General features: G+C 39.6%; 1 protein-coding gene across 2 annotated transcripts in view; it reads left to right on the top strand.

The window, feature by feature from the left end:
• LOC123601307 (interferon-induced very large GTPase 1-like) overlaps nt 1–15,177 on the top strand; it is a 66,760-nt gene that overhangs the window by 36,172 nt on the left and 15,411 nt on the right. The window contains exon 1 of one of the 2 annotated variants that reach the window (XM_045484349.1): nt 4,023–4,066. The exons of the other annotated variant lie outside the window; for it this stretch is intronic. The gene's annotated coding sequence lies outside the window, so the exon portion shown is untranslated. Of the gene's footprint in view, nt 1–4,022; nt 4,067–15,177 lie in introns of those variants that run through there. 2 annotated transcript variants of the gene reach the window in all.

Below are 15,177 nucleotides of genomic sequence, written 5' to 3'. Positions count from 1 at the left end.
TTTTCCTTGACACTTGATATTGTCAGTCTTTTTAATTTTAACCATTCTAATGCGGAGTACTATCTTATTGCGGTTTTAGTTTGCCTTTCCTTGATGACTGATGTTGACCAATTTTTCATTTACTTACTGAACATTAAATATATTATTTTGTTAACTGTTCAAGCTTTTTGCCCATCTTAATTACATTCTCTTACATACTGTTGAGCTAAAAGAGTCTTTATATAATCTGGATACCAGTCCATTGTCATACATATACATTGCAAACATTTTCTTCCATTCTTTGGTTTGCCTTTTTTCCATTTTTAAATTGAGGTATAACTGACATGACATTATAGCCTTTTAATTTTCTTTTAATCTTTAATTTTTCTTGATCCTTTTAATGTGTTCTGAAATTCAGTTTGCTAATATCTTGTTGAGAATTTTTGCATCTATATTCATCAAAGATATTGGTCTATAGTATTCTTGTAGTGCCTTTATCTGGCTTTGGTATCAGAATAATGCTGACCTCATAAAACCAGTTGGAGAGTATTCCTTCCTTTTCATTTTTTTGGGGAGAGTCTGAAAAGGTGTTAATTCTTCTTTAAATGTATGGTAGAATTTACCAGTCAAGACATTTGGTCCTGGGGTGTACTGTGTCTAGAGAGTTTGGTTATCAATACAATCTCCGTACACATTATTTGTGTGTTCAGAATTTTCTATTTCTCATTTATTTAGTCTTGGTGGTTGGTATGTTTTTAAGAATATATTCATTTCTTCTCAGGTATCCAATTCATTGGCATATAAGTGTTCACCATAATCTCTTATGGTTCTTTGCATTACTGTGGTGTTAGGTTTAATGACTCCTTTTTTATTTCTGATTTTATTTTCTGGAGTCTTTTTTTTCTTAGTTTAACTAAAGGCTTGTCGATTTTGTCTTTTTCATAAAACCAGCTGTTCATTTGATTGATTCTTCTACTATTTTTCTGCTATTTCATTTATTTCCACTCTGATCTTGTTATTTCCCTGCTTCTACTAATTTGGGGCTTTGTTTATTCTTTTTCTAGTCCTTGAGGGGTAAAGGCAGGGTTTTTATTTGAGATTTTCATATTTCCTTAATATACCTATTTATAGCTATAAACCTTCCTCTCATAACTACTTTTGAAGCATTCCATAGGTTATGGTATGTTGTGTTCCTCTTCGATTCGTTTTGAGATATTTCTCTATTTCCCTTTCAATTTTTCTTTGACTCATCAGTTGTTCAGGAGTGGGTTGGTTGATTTCCATATATGGAAATTTCCAACTCTCCTCTTATTGATTTCTAGTACCATACCATTGTGGTCAGAAAAGATACTGGATATAATTTTAATCTTAAATTTCCCAAGACTTGTTTTGTGTCCTATCATATGATGTATCCTGTTCCATGTGCTCTTGAAAGGAATATGTTCTGCTGCTGTTGCATAGAATGTTCTATAAATGTTTGTTTGGTCCATTTGGTCTAATGTGTATTTCAAACCCACTGTTTCCTGGTGGATTTTCTGTCTGGATAATCTACCCATTGCTGAAAGTGGGGTACTGATGTCCCATTATTATTGCATTATTGTCTATTTCTGCCTTCAGATATGTTAGTATTGGCTTAATATATTTAGGTGCTCTGAGGTTGGGTGCTTATCTTTTTATGACTGTTATATATTCTTGATGAACAGACACTTTTATCATTATATATTGACCTTCTTTGTCTCTTGTTACCATTTTTTGTTTAAAGTCTATTTTGTCTGATATCAGTAAAGCTACCCCCATGTTCTTTTGGTTTCCACTTGCATGGAGTATCTTCTTCCATCTCTTCACTTTGAACCTATGTGTCTCCTTAAAGCTGAAGTGAATCTCTTGTAGGCATCATATAGTTGGGTCTTGTTTTTTAATCCATCTAGCCATTCTGTGCCTTTTGATTGGTGAGTTCAATGCATTTACATTAGGAATGTTACTGATATGTAAGGATCTACTACTGCCATCTTATTAATTGCTTTCTGTTTGCCTTATATTTCTATTGTTTCTTTTTCCTTCTGTTTCTGAGTACTTTGGTTGTTTTCTGTTGTTTCCCCTTTAATCTTTTGCGAATCTACCCTATGTTTCTGATTTGTGGTTATCATGAGGCTTATACATCTCATAAATAAAAGTCTTTTATGTTGGTTGCAATTTAGTTTTCATTGCCTACAAAGGGTCCCCCCTTTTGCTTCCTCCTTTTACATTTTTAATACCATAATTTACCTCTATTTATATTATATATTATTATAATAGCTATAGTTATTTTTAATATTCTTTTAACTCTTATAGCATTCAGAGGTAAACACATTATGTTAGAGAATTAGAGTTTTCTAAATATTTATCTTTACAAGTATGTTGTATTTTTTATAAGTTTTCATGCCACTAATTAGAATTTTGTTTCAGCTTGAGGAACTCCTTTCAGTATTTCTTGCAAGGCAGGGCTAGTGGTGATGAAATCCCTCATTGCTGTTTGTCTGGGAAAGCCTTTATTTCTCCTTCATATAGAAAGGTTAACTGCCAGATAGAGTGTTCTGTTTTATTTTTTTAATATTTTTAATATTTATTTATATTTTGGAAGACCACAAGTGGGGGAGGGACAGAAAGAGGGAGACAGAAGATCTGAAGCAGGCTCTGTGCTGACAGGCTGACAGCAGTGAGCCTGATATGGGGATCGATCTCATCAACCACGAGATCATGGCCTGAGCCAAAGTTGGACACTCAACTTTGAGCCACTAGGTGCCCCAAGCATTCTTTTTTTTTTAATTTATTTATTTAAATTAAAGTTAGTTAACATACAGTGTAGTATTGATTTCAGAAGTAGAATCCAGTGATTCCTCTCTTACATAGAACACCTAGAGCACATCCCAACTAGTGCCCTGCTTAATGCCCATCACCCATTTAGCCCATTCCTCCCACCCATCTCCCTTCCAGCAACCCTCAGTTTGTTCTCTGCATTTAAGACTCTCTTATGGTTTGCCTCCCTCTCTGTTTTTATCTTATATTTCCTTCCCTTCCCCTATGTTAATCTGTTTTGTTTCTTAAATTCTACATATGAGGGAAATCATACAATATTTGTCTTTCTCTGACTTATTTTGATCAACATAATACACTCTAATTCCATGGATGATGTCGCAGATGACAAGATTTCATTCTTTTTGATCGTCAAGGAAAATTCCATTGTGTGTGTGTGCATATGTGTATATATATGTACATACACACACACACACACACACATATATATATACACACACATATATATATACATATATATATCACACATCTTCTTTACCCATTCATCAGTTGATGGACATTTGGACTCTTTCCATAATTTGCTATAATTGATAGCACTGCTATAAACATTGGGGTGCATGTGTCCCTTCAAATCAGCATGTTTGTATCCTTTTGATAAATACCTAGCAGTGCAATCACTTGGTTGTAAGGTAGTTCCACTTTTAAATTTTTGAGGAAGCTCCATAATGTTTTCCAGAGTGGCTGCACCAGTTTGCATTCCCACCAATAGTGCAAAAGTGTTCCCTTTTCTCCACATCCTCGCCAACATCTGTTGTTTCCTGAGTTGCTAATCTAGCCATTCTGGCAGGTGTGAGGTGGTATCTCATTGTAGTCTTAATTTGTATTTCCCTGATGATGAGTGATGTTGAGCATCTTTTCATGTGTCTGTTAGCCATTTGGATGTCTTCTTTGGCAAAGTGTCTATTCACTTCTTCTGCCCATTTCTCCACTAGATCATTTGTTTTTTGGGTGTTCAGTTTGACAAGTTCTTTATAGATTTTGAATACTAACCCTTTATCTGATATGTCATTTGCAAGTATTTTCTCCCATTCCATTGGTTGCCTTTTAGTTTTGTTGATTGTTTTCTTCGTTATACAGAAGTCTGTGTCTTGATGAGGTTCCGATAGTTCATTTTTTCTTTTCTTTCTCTTGCCTCCAGAGACATGTCTAGTAAGAAGTTGCTGCAGCTGAGGTCAAAGAGGTTGCTGCCTGTTTTCTCCTCTAAGATTTTGGTGGTTTCCTATCTCATATTTAGGTCTGTCATCCATTTTGAGTTTATTTTTGTGTATGGTATAAGAAAGTGATCCTGTTTCACTCTTCTGCATGGTGCTGTCCAGTTTTCCCAGCACCATTTGCCGAAGAGACTTTTCCATTGGATATTCTTTCCCGTTCTGTTGAGGATTAGTTGGCCATACATTTGTGGGTCCATTTCTGGGTTCTCTATTTTGCTCCACTGCTCTGTGTGTCTATTTTTGGGCCAATACCATACTGCCACTCTTGATGATTACAGCTTGAAGTCTGGAACTGTAATGCCTCCAGCTTTGGTTTTCTTTTTTGACATTACTTTGGCTAATGAGGGTCTTTTCTGGTTCCATACAAAGTTCAGAATTGTTTGTTCTAGTCCTGTGAAGAATGCTGGTGTTGTTCTGATAGGGATTGCATTGAATGTGTACATTGCTTTGGGTAATATACACATTTTAACAATATTTGTTCTTCTACTACTGCATGAGCATGGAATGTTTTTCCACTTCTTTGTCTCTTCTTCAAGTTCTTTCATATGCTTTCTATAGTTTTCAGTGTACAGATCTCTTACCTCTCTGATTACGTTTATTCCTAGGTATTTAATGGGTCTTGGTGCAACTGTAAATGGGATTGAATCCTTAATTTCTCTTTCTGCTGCTTCATTATTGGCATATAGAAATGTAACCAATTTCTGTATTTTGATTTTATGTTCTGCCACTAGCTGAATTCATGTATCAGCTCCAGCAGTTTTTTGATGGAGTCTTTTGGGTTTTCCACACAGAGTATGTCATTTGAGAAGAGTGAAACTTTGACTTCTTCCTTGCCAATTTGGATGCCTTTTATTTCTTTTTGTTGTCTCATTGCTGAGGCTAGGACTTCTAGTACTATGTTACACAACAGTGGTGAGAGTGGACATTCCTGACCTTAGGAGGAAAGCTCAGTTTTTCCCCCATTGAAGATGATATTAGCTGTGGGTCTTTGTATATAGCCTTTATGATCTCGAGGTATGATCCTTCTATCCCGAATTTCTTGAGGGTTTTTAACAAGAAAGGATGCTGTATTTTGTCAAATGCTTTTTCTGCATCTATTGAAAGGATCATATGGCTCTTATCCTTTCTTTTATTTATGTGTATCATGTTGATTAATTTGCAAATATTGAACCAGTCCTGCATCCCAGAGTAAATCCCACTTAATCATGGTGAAGCACTCTTTTAATGTACTGTTGAATTCAATTTGCTAGTATCTTGATGAGGATTTTTCATCCAGGTTCATCAGGGATTTGGCCTGTAAATCTCTTTTTTAGTGAGGTCTTTGGTTTTGGAATGAAGGTAAGGCTGGCTTCACAGAATGAGTTTGGAAGCTTTCCTTCCATTTCTATTTTTTGGAACACTTTGGGAAGAATAGGTATTAAACTGTTCTTTAAATGTCTGGTAGGATTTCCCTGGGAAGCCATCTGGTCCATAACCCTTATTTTGGGGGCCACTTAGAGTATTCTTGATTAACAATTTTTTTCTTCCAACACTTCACAAAGGTCATTCCAGTCTCTTCTGGTCTGTAGAGTTTCTTCTGAGAAATGCACTAATAGCCTAATGGGGGTTCCTTTGTAGACTACCGTCATTTTTTCACTGGATTTTAGGAGTTGCTCTTTATCTTTGATTTTTGACAGTTTCGTTATAATGTGTCTTGGAGGTCTTTTTGCACTGAGATAATAGAGTGATCTCTTGGCTTCATAAACTTGGATGTCCAATTCTCTCCTCAGGTGTAGGAAGTTCTTGGCTATTATTCATTTAAATAAACTTCCTGCAACTTTCCCTCTTCTCCTTCTGGAATCCTTATTATTTTGATTTTTTTTTCTTTTTATAAAATCCTATGCGTCATGCAGATTTCACTCTTTTCTCAATCTTTTTTCTTTAATCTCCACTCATTGGGTTATTTAATTTTCTTGTCCTCTAACTCACTTATTCTGTCTTTCACTTGTTCTACTATTGTGTACATGCTCTCTATTGCATTTTCCATTTCATTCATTAAGTTCCTCAGCTCTACTCTCTAGTCTGCTGAGGGTATATCACCAGACCATCTCATCCACCAGGGAAGTAAAGCACGAGCACACGTATTAGGACCTAAAAGATGGTGAACTATGTCTTGGAAGGGTGAAGCCAAAGGAAACTTGGTGGAGGTCTGTAAAGGTCCTGATGTGCAAATTGGTTATCTGACCTGTGTATAGGGGCAAAAGACTAATCGAAACATTTAGTAACTGGTTCCCTCCAAAGTTTCCCTCAGGATAGCTGGCATGCTCACACACAAACCTACAAGTTTTATCTAGTAAAGTGAATGACTAGGGTCTTCAACCACAACTATTTAACCTATTCTCAAACTTCAAATGGCTAAGAAGCCTGCCTTGATAGCATGGAGCCAGGAGTGGAATGCAAGTGCCTAGTGGGCTACTTTTGGTAAGCAGAAGTAGTGCTACAAGATGAATCAAATGTTTGGTTAAGGTATCCAATGCAAACCTCATTAGACCCCAGAAAAGATATTCGTTGATATAAACAGAATAATGTCAATGGAAGTTGGAACCCACTAAGAAGTATGTAAACACCCACTTGCTGAATGACCTAGCCCTGAAAATGTTGGGAGTGATAGGCCCATACACAGCCATGGCTGGCATTTGGTGATGCATGCAAGAAGGATGGAAGCAAGTGGGGGGCAGGGAACATGGGTTCCCCCCAGGGCCACCACAGCCACTATGCCACAATGAGTAGGAAGGCCACTGTTGTGAGACTTGAAGCCTTGGGCATGGGCCCAGGTGGAGCTGCCACTGGTGCAGATCTTGGTGATAGTAGCAAATATTCAAATGAGAACTTTGAGGGCTGGGGGCACCTGTATGACACATTGGTTGAGCTTCCAGCTCTTGATCTCAGCTCAGGTCATGATTTCATGGTTCGTGGGATCAAGCCCCATGTTGGGCTCTGAGGTGACAGTATGGAGCCTGCTTGTAATTCTCTCTCTCTGCCCCTCCCCTGCTCTCATGTATGCACATGCAAGCATGCTCTCTCCCTCTCTTTCAAAATAAATAAATTTTTTAAAAACTTAAAAAAAAAAACTTTGAAGGCTGAAGTGGAGAAAGGTTCCATGTGAACAGCAATTGAACATGGGTCAGTTGGTCCTGAGAGATGGGCAAGCGCCATTGTGAAAGAACAGGCAATTGCCTCCAATGTCTTCGGCCAATCAAAAGGGAGTCGATTCATATCTTAAAAAAATTCACCTAGAGGAGGATGGTGGCACAGTAGGAGGACCTTAGGCTTGTCTCATCCCAGGAATACAAGTAGGTAACTATCAAATTATTCTAAATACCCAAGAAACCAATCTGAAGGTTGACAGAACAAACTCCATACCTAAAGAGGGAGAAGAAGCCACATCAAAGAAGGTAGGGAGTGTGGAGACGTGGTTCAGGGGAGAAAAAGATCACAGGTGCTGTGGAGAGTAGGGAGCCATGGTTGTGGAGAAGGGTGAGAGAGGTCAGAACACACAAGGGAACACAAAAAGACAAGATTTCCACAAAGCCATAGGGTGAGAAAATGACAGGGGCTGCTTTGTAGACGTTCTTGCAACCAGTGAGTCTTAAAGCCTGAAGTTTTAAAGGTCAGCAGGCTGGTGGGATAGAACCCTGAGGGCACTGCCCTGCTCCTGAAGAAAGGTCAGGCAAACAACCTAGGGGAAATGGCCTGGAAAGAGTGACCTGAAGAATGCTTGGGGCACACAAGGAGGGAGATTATTTTCTCTCCTTGGGGCACATCCCTAAAGGCAACATTCATGAAGAAGCCTCTACAGGGACAAAGTTGCTAGCTGGCACCATTTCCCTCCTCCACCCCTCAGCATAAGCACAGAGCCACCTGCTGGCAGCACAGCACAGACACTGGGGCCTAACTTTCTTACACCAAGCCCCAAACACCTGTGCTCTGGCATGACTGACCTTCTTGGTCAAGCTTGCCTCAGTCCCAGTGCAGCAGGCCCCTCCCCAAGAAGACTAGTACAAACCCCTGTCCATGCCACTCCCTAAAGCCTGAAATTTTAAAAGTTATCAGGCTGGGCTAGAGCTCAGAGGGCACTGTCCTGCTCCTGGAGAGAAGGCAGGTAAACAACATAGGGGCACACAGTGTGGAAACAGTGATTTGAAAAATGCACACGGGGAATTATTCCTTCTTCTCAGAGTGCTTGCCTAAGAGGCAGCATTCATGGAGAAGCCTCTAAGGGGACAAAGAAACTGGCTGGAACCATTTCCCTTCCCCACCCCTCAGCATAAACAAAAAGCTACCCTGGGTAGCAGCCCAGCACTGACACTAGCTGCCTAACTTGCTTACATCTAGTCCCACACAACTGTGGTCTGGCGGGACTGCCCTTCTCAATCAAGCTTGACTCAGTCCCAGCACAGTGGGTCCCTACCCCAGAAGACCAGCAGAAACCCCTACCAACACATCTCCTAACCACAGAGTTCTGCAGGGTCTCAGTTCTAGTGGAAGTAGTATCAGGTCTCATTTAACAAGCAGACCAGACCCCACCTAGTTAAAACTCGCCACATTCTGACCAAGGAGCAAACATTTTCCTAATCGGGGTAAGGAAACAGACATCCACATCCAGGAGACACAGAGAACTCCTTAAAATCAACAAAACTGGCCAACATCAAGACATATTGTAATTAAATTTGAAAAATAGAGTGATAAAGAAAAAATCCTAAACGCAGCAAGACAAAAGAAGTCCTTAATTTACAAGGGGAAATCCATAAGGCTAACTGAAAATTTCTCAACAGAAACTTAACAAGCCAAAAGGTAGTGGTATGATATATTCAAAGTGCTGAATGGTAAAAATCTTCAGCCAAGAATACACTATCCAGCAAGGCTATCATCAAAACAGAAGAAGAGATAAAGAGTTTCCCAGACCAACAAACACTAAAGGAGTTCATGACCACTAAACCAGCCCTATAAGAAATATTAAAAAGGACTCTTTAGTGCAAAGGAGAGACCAAAACTGACAAAGACAGGAAAGGAACAGAGAAAATACCCAGAAACAATTACAAAGCAAGTAATAAAACTGCACTAAATGCATATCTATCAATAATTACTCTAAATGAAAATGGACTAAACTCTCTAATCAAAAGATATAGGATGTCAAAATGGAAATAAATAAGTAAATAAATAAATAAATAAATAAATAATAAAGAAGACTCATCTATACGCTGCCTATAAGAGACTCATTTTAGACCTAAAGACACCTGCAGCTTGTACGTAAAGGGATGAAGAAACATTCATAATGCAAATGGATGTCAAAAAAAAAAAAAGCCAGAGTAGCAATACTTATATAAGGAAAACTAGTTTTAAAACAAAGACTATAACAAGAGATAAAGAAAGGCACTTTATTATGACTAAGAAAACAATTCAACAAGAAGGTATAACAATTGTATGTTTATGCCCCCAACATGAAGCACGCAAATACATCAAAAAATTAATAATACACATAAAGAAACTCATTGACAATAATACAATAGTAGGGGACTTTAACACCCCACTTACATCAATGGATATATCATCTAAGCAGAAAAACACTAAGGAAACAATGGCTTTGAATGACACACTGGACCAGAAGGACTTAACAGATATATTCAGAACATTCTATCTTCAAACAGCAGAATACACATTCTTTTCAAGTGCACACAGGACGTTCTCCAGAATACATCACATACTAGAATACATCACAAATCAGGCCTCAACACATACAAAAAGACTGAAATCATACCATACCAAAACCAGATAAAGACTCCATTAAGAAAGACACCAGGCCAATATCCTTGATGAACATGGATGCGAACACTGTCAATAAAATACTAGCAAAACAAATCCAACAGTACATTAAACGAATCATTCACCATGATCAACTGGGACTTATTCCTGGGTTGCAAGAGTAGTTCAACATTCACAAATCAATCAATGTGATACACCATGTTAATTCAAGGAATGACAAGAACCATATGGTCCTTCCAATAGATGCAGAAAAAGCATTTGACAAAATACAACATCCATTCATGATAAAAACTGCCAACAAAGTAGGGTTACAAGAAGCATACCTCAACATAGTAAAGTCTATACATGAAAAACCCACAGCTAATATCATCCTTAATTGGGAAAAACTGAGAGCTTTTTCCTACCATCAAGAATAAGACAGAGATATCAACTGTCACCACTTTCATTCAACATAGTACTAGAAGTCCCAGCCTCAGCAATCAGAAAAAAAAAATAAAAAATATCAAAACTGGCAAGGAAGAAGTAAAACTTTCACTGTTTGCAGATGGCATGATACTCTATACAGAAAACCTGAAAGACCCCACCAAAAAGTTACTAGAATTGATACATGAATTCAATAAACTTACAGACTACAAAATCAACGTAAAGAAATCTGTTGCATTTCTATACACCAATAATGAGGCAGGAGAAAGAGAAATTAAGGAATCAACCCTATTTACAACTGGACCATAAACCATAAGATACCTAGGAATAAGCCTAACTAAAGAGGTAGAAGATCTGTACTTTGAAAACTGTAACACACACTGATGAAAGAAACTGAAGAGGTCACAAAGATATGGAAAACCGTTCCATGTTCATATGGATTGAAAGAACAAATACTGTTAAAATGTCTGTGTTACCCAAAGCAATGTACATATTTAATGCAACCCCTATCAAAATACTACTAGCATTTTTCAAAGAGCTAGAACAAACAATCCTACAATTTGTATGGAACCATGAAAGACTCTGAATGGCCAAAGCAACCTTGAAAAAGAAAAGCAAGGCTGGAAGCATCACAATTCCAGACTTGAAGTCATATTACAAAATGCAGTTTTCAAGACTGGTACCAAAATAGACACATAGACCAATAGAACAGAATAGAACACTCAGAAATGAACCCACACTTTATAGTCAATTAATCTTCGACAAAGCAGGAAAGAATATCCAATGGGAAAAGGACAGTCTCTTCAACAAGTGGTGTTGGGAAAACTGGACAGCAACTTGCAAAAGAATGAAATTGGACCACTTTCTTACACCATACACAAAAATAAATTCAAAATGGATGAAACACCCTGATGTGACACATGAAACCATTCAAATCCTAAAGGAGAACACAGGCAGTAATCTCTTTGACATTGGCCATAGCAACTTCTTACTAGATATGTCTCCTTAGGCAAGGGAAACAAAAGCAAAAATAAACTATTGAGACTTCACTAAGATAAAAAGCTTCTGCACAGCAAAGGAAATAAATCTAAAAGACAACCTACGGAATAGGGGAAGATATATTTGCAAATGATATATCTGATAAAGGGTTAGTATCCAAAATATATGAAGAACCTATAAAACTCAACACTCAACAAATGAATAATCAAATTTAGGGTCGCATGGCTGTATCAGTCAGTAGAGCCTGTGATGCTTGATCTCAGGGTTGTGAGCTTGAGCCCCATGTTGGGTGCAGATTACTTTAAAAAATAAAACAATATTTTAAAAATGAATAATCAAATTTAAAAATGGGCAGAAGACATGAAGACATTTTTCCAAAGAAGACACACAGATAGCCAACAGACACATGAAAAGATCCTCAACATAACTCATCATCAGGGAAATACAAATCAAAACCACAATGAGATACCAACTCATACCTGTCAGAATGGCTAAAATCAAAAACACAAGAAATAACAAGTATTGACGAGGATGTGGAGAAAGGGGAACCCTCTTGTACTATCCATAGAAATGCGAATGGTACAGCCACTCTGGAGAACAGTACGGAGTTTCCTCAAAAAGGTAAAAATAGAACTATCCTATGATCTAGCAATTGCACTAGGTATTAACACAAAAGATACAAAACGCTAATTCAAAGGGATAAAAGCACCCCTATGTGTATCGCAGCATTATCTACAACAGCCAAATTATGGAAGGAGCTCAAATGTCCATTGACTGACAAATGGATAAAGAAAATGTGGGAAGTTGGGAGAGAGACTGAAGATGGCGGCGTAGGAGGACGCTGGGCTCACCGCGCGTCCTGCTGATCACTTAGATTCCGCCTACACCTGCCTAAATAACCCAGAAAACCGCCAGAGGATTAGCAGAACAGAGTCGCCGGAGCCAAGCGCAGAGTAGAGGCCCACGGAAGAGGGTAGGAAGGGCGGCGAGGCGGTGCACGCTCCACGGACTGGCGGGAGGGAGCCGGGGCGGAGGGGCGGCTCGCCGGCCAAGCAGAGCCCCCGAGTCTGGCGGGCAAAAGCGGAGGGGCCTGACGGACTGTGTTCCGACAGCAAGCGCGACTTAGCGTCTGGGAAGTCATAAGTTAACAGCTCTGCTCCGAAAGCGGGAAGGCTGGAGGACAAAGGGAGGGAGAGCTGCTGAGCCCCCGGACGACAGAGCTCAGTTTGGTGGGAAACAAAGGCGCTCACCAGTGCCATCTCCCCCGCCCATCCCCCAGCCAAAATCCCAAAGAGAACCAGTTCCTGCCAGGGAACTTCCTCGCTCCTCGCAAACACCCAACTCTGTGCTTCTGCGGAGGAGCCAAACCTCCGGCAGCGGATCTGACTCCCTCCCGCTGCCACAGGGCCCCTCCTGAAGTGGATCACCTAAGGAGAAGCAAGCTAAGCCTGCCCCTCCTGCCCCCGTGCACCTTGCCTACCCACCCCAGCTAATACGCCAGATCCCCAGCATCACAAGCCTGGCAGTGTGCAAGTAGCCCAGACGGGCCACGCCACACCACAGTGAATCCCGCCCCTAGGAGAGGGGAAGAGAAGGCACACACCAGTCTGACTGTGGCCCCAGCAGTGGGCCAGGGGCAGACATCAGGTCGGACTGTGACTCCGCCCACCAACTCCAGTTATACACCACAGCACAGGGGAAGTGCCCTGCAGGTCCTCACCACGCCAGGGACTATCCAAAATGACCAAGCGGAAGAATTCCCCTCAGAAGAATCTCCAGGAAATAACAACAGCTAATGAGCTGATCAAAAAGGATTTAAATAATATAACAGAAAGTGAATTTAGAATAATAGTCATAAAATTAATCGCTGGGCTTCAAAACAGTATAGAGGACAGCAGAGAATCTCTTGCTACAGAGATCAAGGGACTAAGGAACAGTCACGAGGAGCTGAAAAACGCTTTAAATGAAATGCAAAACAAAATGGAAACCACCACGGCTCGGATTGAAGAGGCAGAGGAGAGAATAGGTGAACTAGAAGATAAAGTTATGGAAAAAGAGGAAGCTGAGAAAAAGAGAGATAAAAAAATCCAGGAGTATGAGGGGAAAATTAGAGAACTAAGTGATACACTAAAAAGAAATAATATACGCATAATTGGTATCCCAGAGGAGGAAGAGAGAGGGAAAGGTGCTGAAGGGGTACTTGAAGAAATAATAGCTGAGAACTTCCCTGAACTGGGGAAGGAAAAAGGCATTGAAATCCAAGAGGCACAGAGAACTCCCTTCAGACGTAATTTGAATCGATCTTCTGCACAACATATCATAGTGAAACTGGCAAAATACAAGGATAAAGAGAAAATTCTGAAAGCAGCAAGGGGTAAACGTGCCCTCACATATAAAGGGAGACCTATAAGACTCGTGACTGATCTCTCTTTTGAAACTTGGCAGGCCAGAAAGAATTGGCACGAGATTTTCAGTGTGCTAGACAGAAAAAATATGCAGCCGAGAATCCTTTATCCAGCAAGTCTGTCATTTAGAATAGAAGGAGAGATAAAGGTCTTCCCAAACAAACAAAAACTGAAGGAATTTGTCACCACTAAACCAGCCCTACAAGAGATCCTAAGGGGGATCCTGTGAGACAAAGTACCAGAGACATCACTACAAGCATAAAACATACAGACATCACAATGACTCTAAACCCGTATCTTTCTATAATAACACTGAATGTAAATGGATTAAATGCGCCAACCAAAAGACATAGGGTATCAGAATGGATAAAAAAACAAGACCCATCTATTTGCTGTCTACAAGAGACTCATTTTAGACCTGAGGACACCTTTAGATTGAGAGTGAGGGGATGGAGAACTATTTATCATGCTACTGGAAGCCAAAAGAAAGCTGGAGTAGCCATACTTATATCAGACAAACTAGACTTTAAATTAAAGGCTGTAACAAGAGATGAAGAAGGACATTATATAATAGTTACAGGGTCTATTCATCAGGAAGAGCTAACAATTATAAATGTCTATGCGCCGAATACCGGAGCCCCCAAATATATAAAACAACTACTCACAAACATAAGCAACCTTATTGATAAGAATGTGGTAATTGCAGGGGACTTTAACACCCCACTTACAGAAATGGATAGATCATCTAGACACACGGTCAATAAAGAAACAAGGGCCCTGAATGAGACATTGGATCAGATGGACTTGACAGATATATTTAGAACTCTGCATCCCAAAGCAACAGAATATACTTTCTTCTCGAGTGCACATGGAACATTCTCCAAGATAGATCATATACTGGGTCACAAAACAGCCCTTCATAAGTTTACCAGAATTGAAATTATACCATGCATACTTTCAGACCACAATGCTATGAAGCTTGAAATCAACCACAGAAAAAAGTCTGGAAAACCTCCAAAAGCATGGAGGTTAAAGAACACCCTACTAACGAATGAGTGGGTCAACCAGGCAATTAGAGAAGATATTAAAAAATATATGGAAACAAACGAAAATGAAAATACAACAATCCAAACGCTTTGGGATGCAGCGAAGGCAGTCCTGAGAGGAAAATACATTGCAATCCAGGCCTATCTCAAGAAACAAGAAAAGGGGCGCCTGGGTGGCGCAGTCGGTTAACCGTCCGACTTCAGCCAGGTCACGATCTCGCGGTCCGTGAGTTCGAGCCCCGCATCGGGCTCTGGGCTGATGGCTCAGAGCCTGGAGCCTGTTTCCAATTCTGTGTCTCCCTCTCTCTCTGCCCTTCCCCCGTTCATGCTGTGTCTCTCTCTGTCCCAAAAATAAATAAACGTTGAAAAAAAAATTTTTATAAAAAAAAAGAAACAAGAAAAATCCCAAATACAAAATCTAACAGCACACCCAAGGAAATAGAAGCAGAACAGCAAAGA

Source organism: Leopardus geoffroyi, chromosome D1, assembly GCF_018350155.1.
Source record: "Leopardus geoffroyi isolate Oge1 chromosome D1, O.geoffroyi_Oge1_pat1.0, whole genome shotgun sequence".
In the NCBI taxonomy this organism is placed as follows: domain Eukaryota; kingdom Metazoa; phylum Chordata; class Mammalia; order Carnivora; family Felidae; genus Leopardus; species Leopardus geoffroyi.
This window is presented reverse-complemented; position numbering and strand designations above follow the sequence as displayed.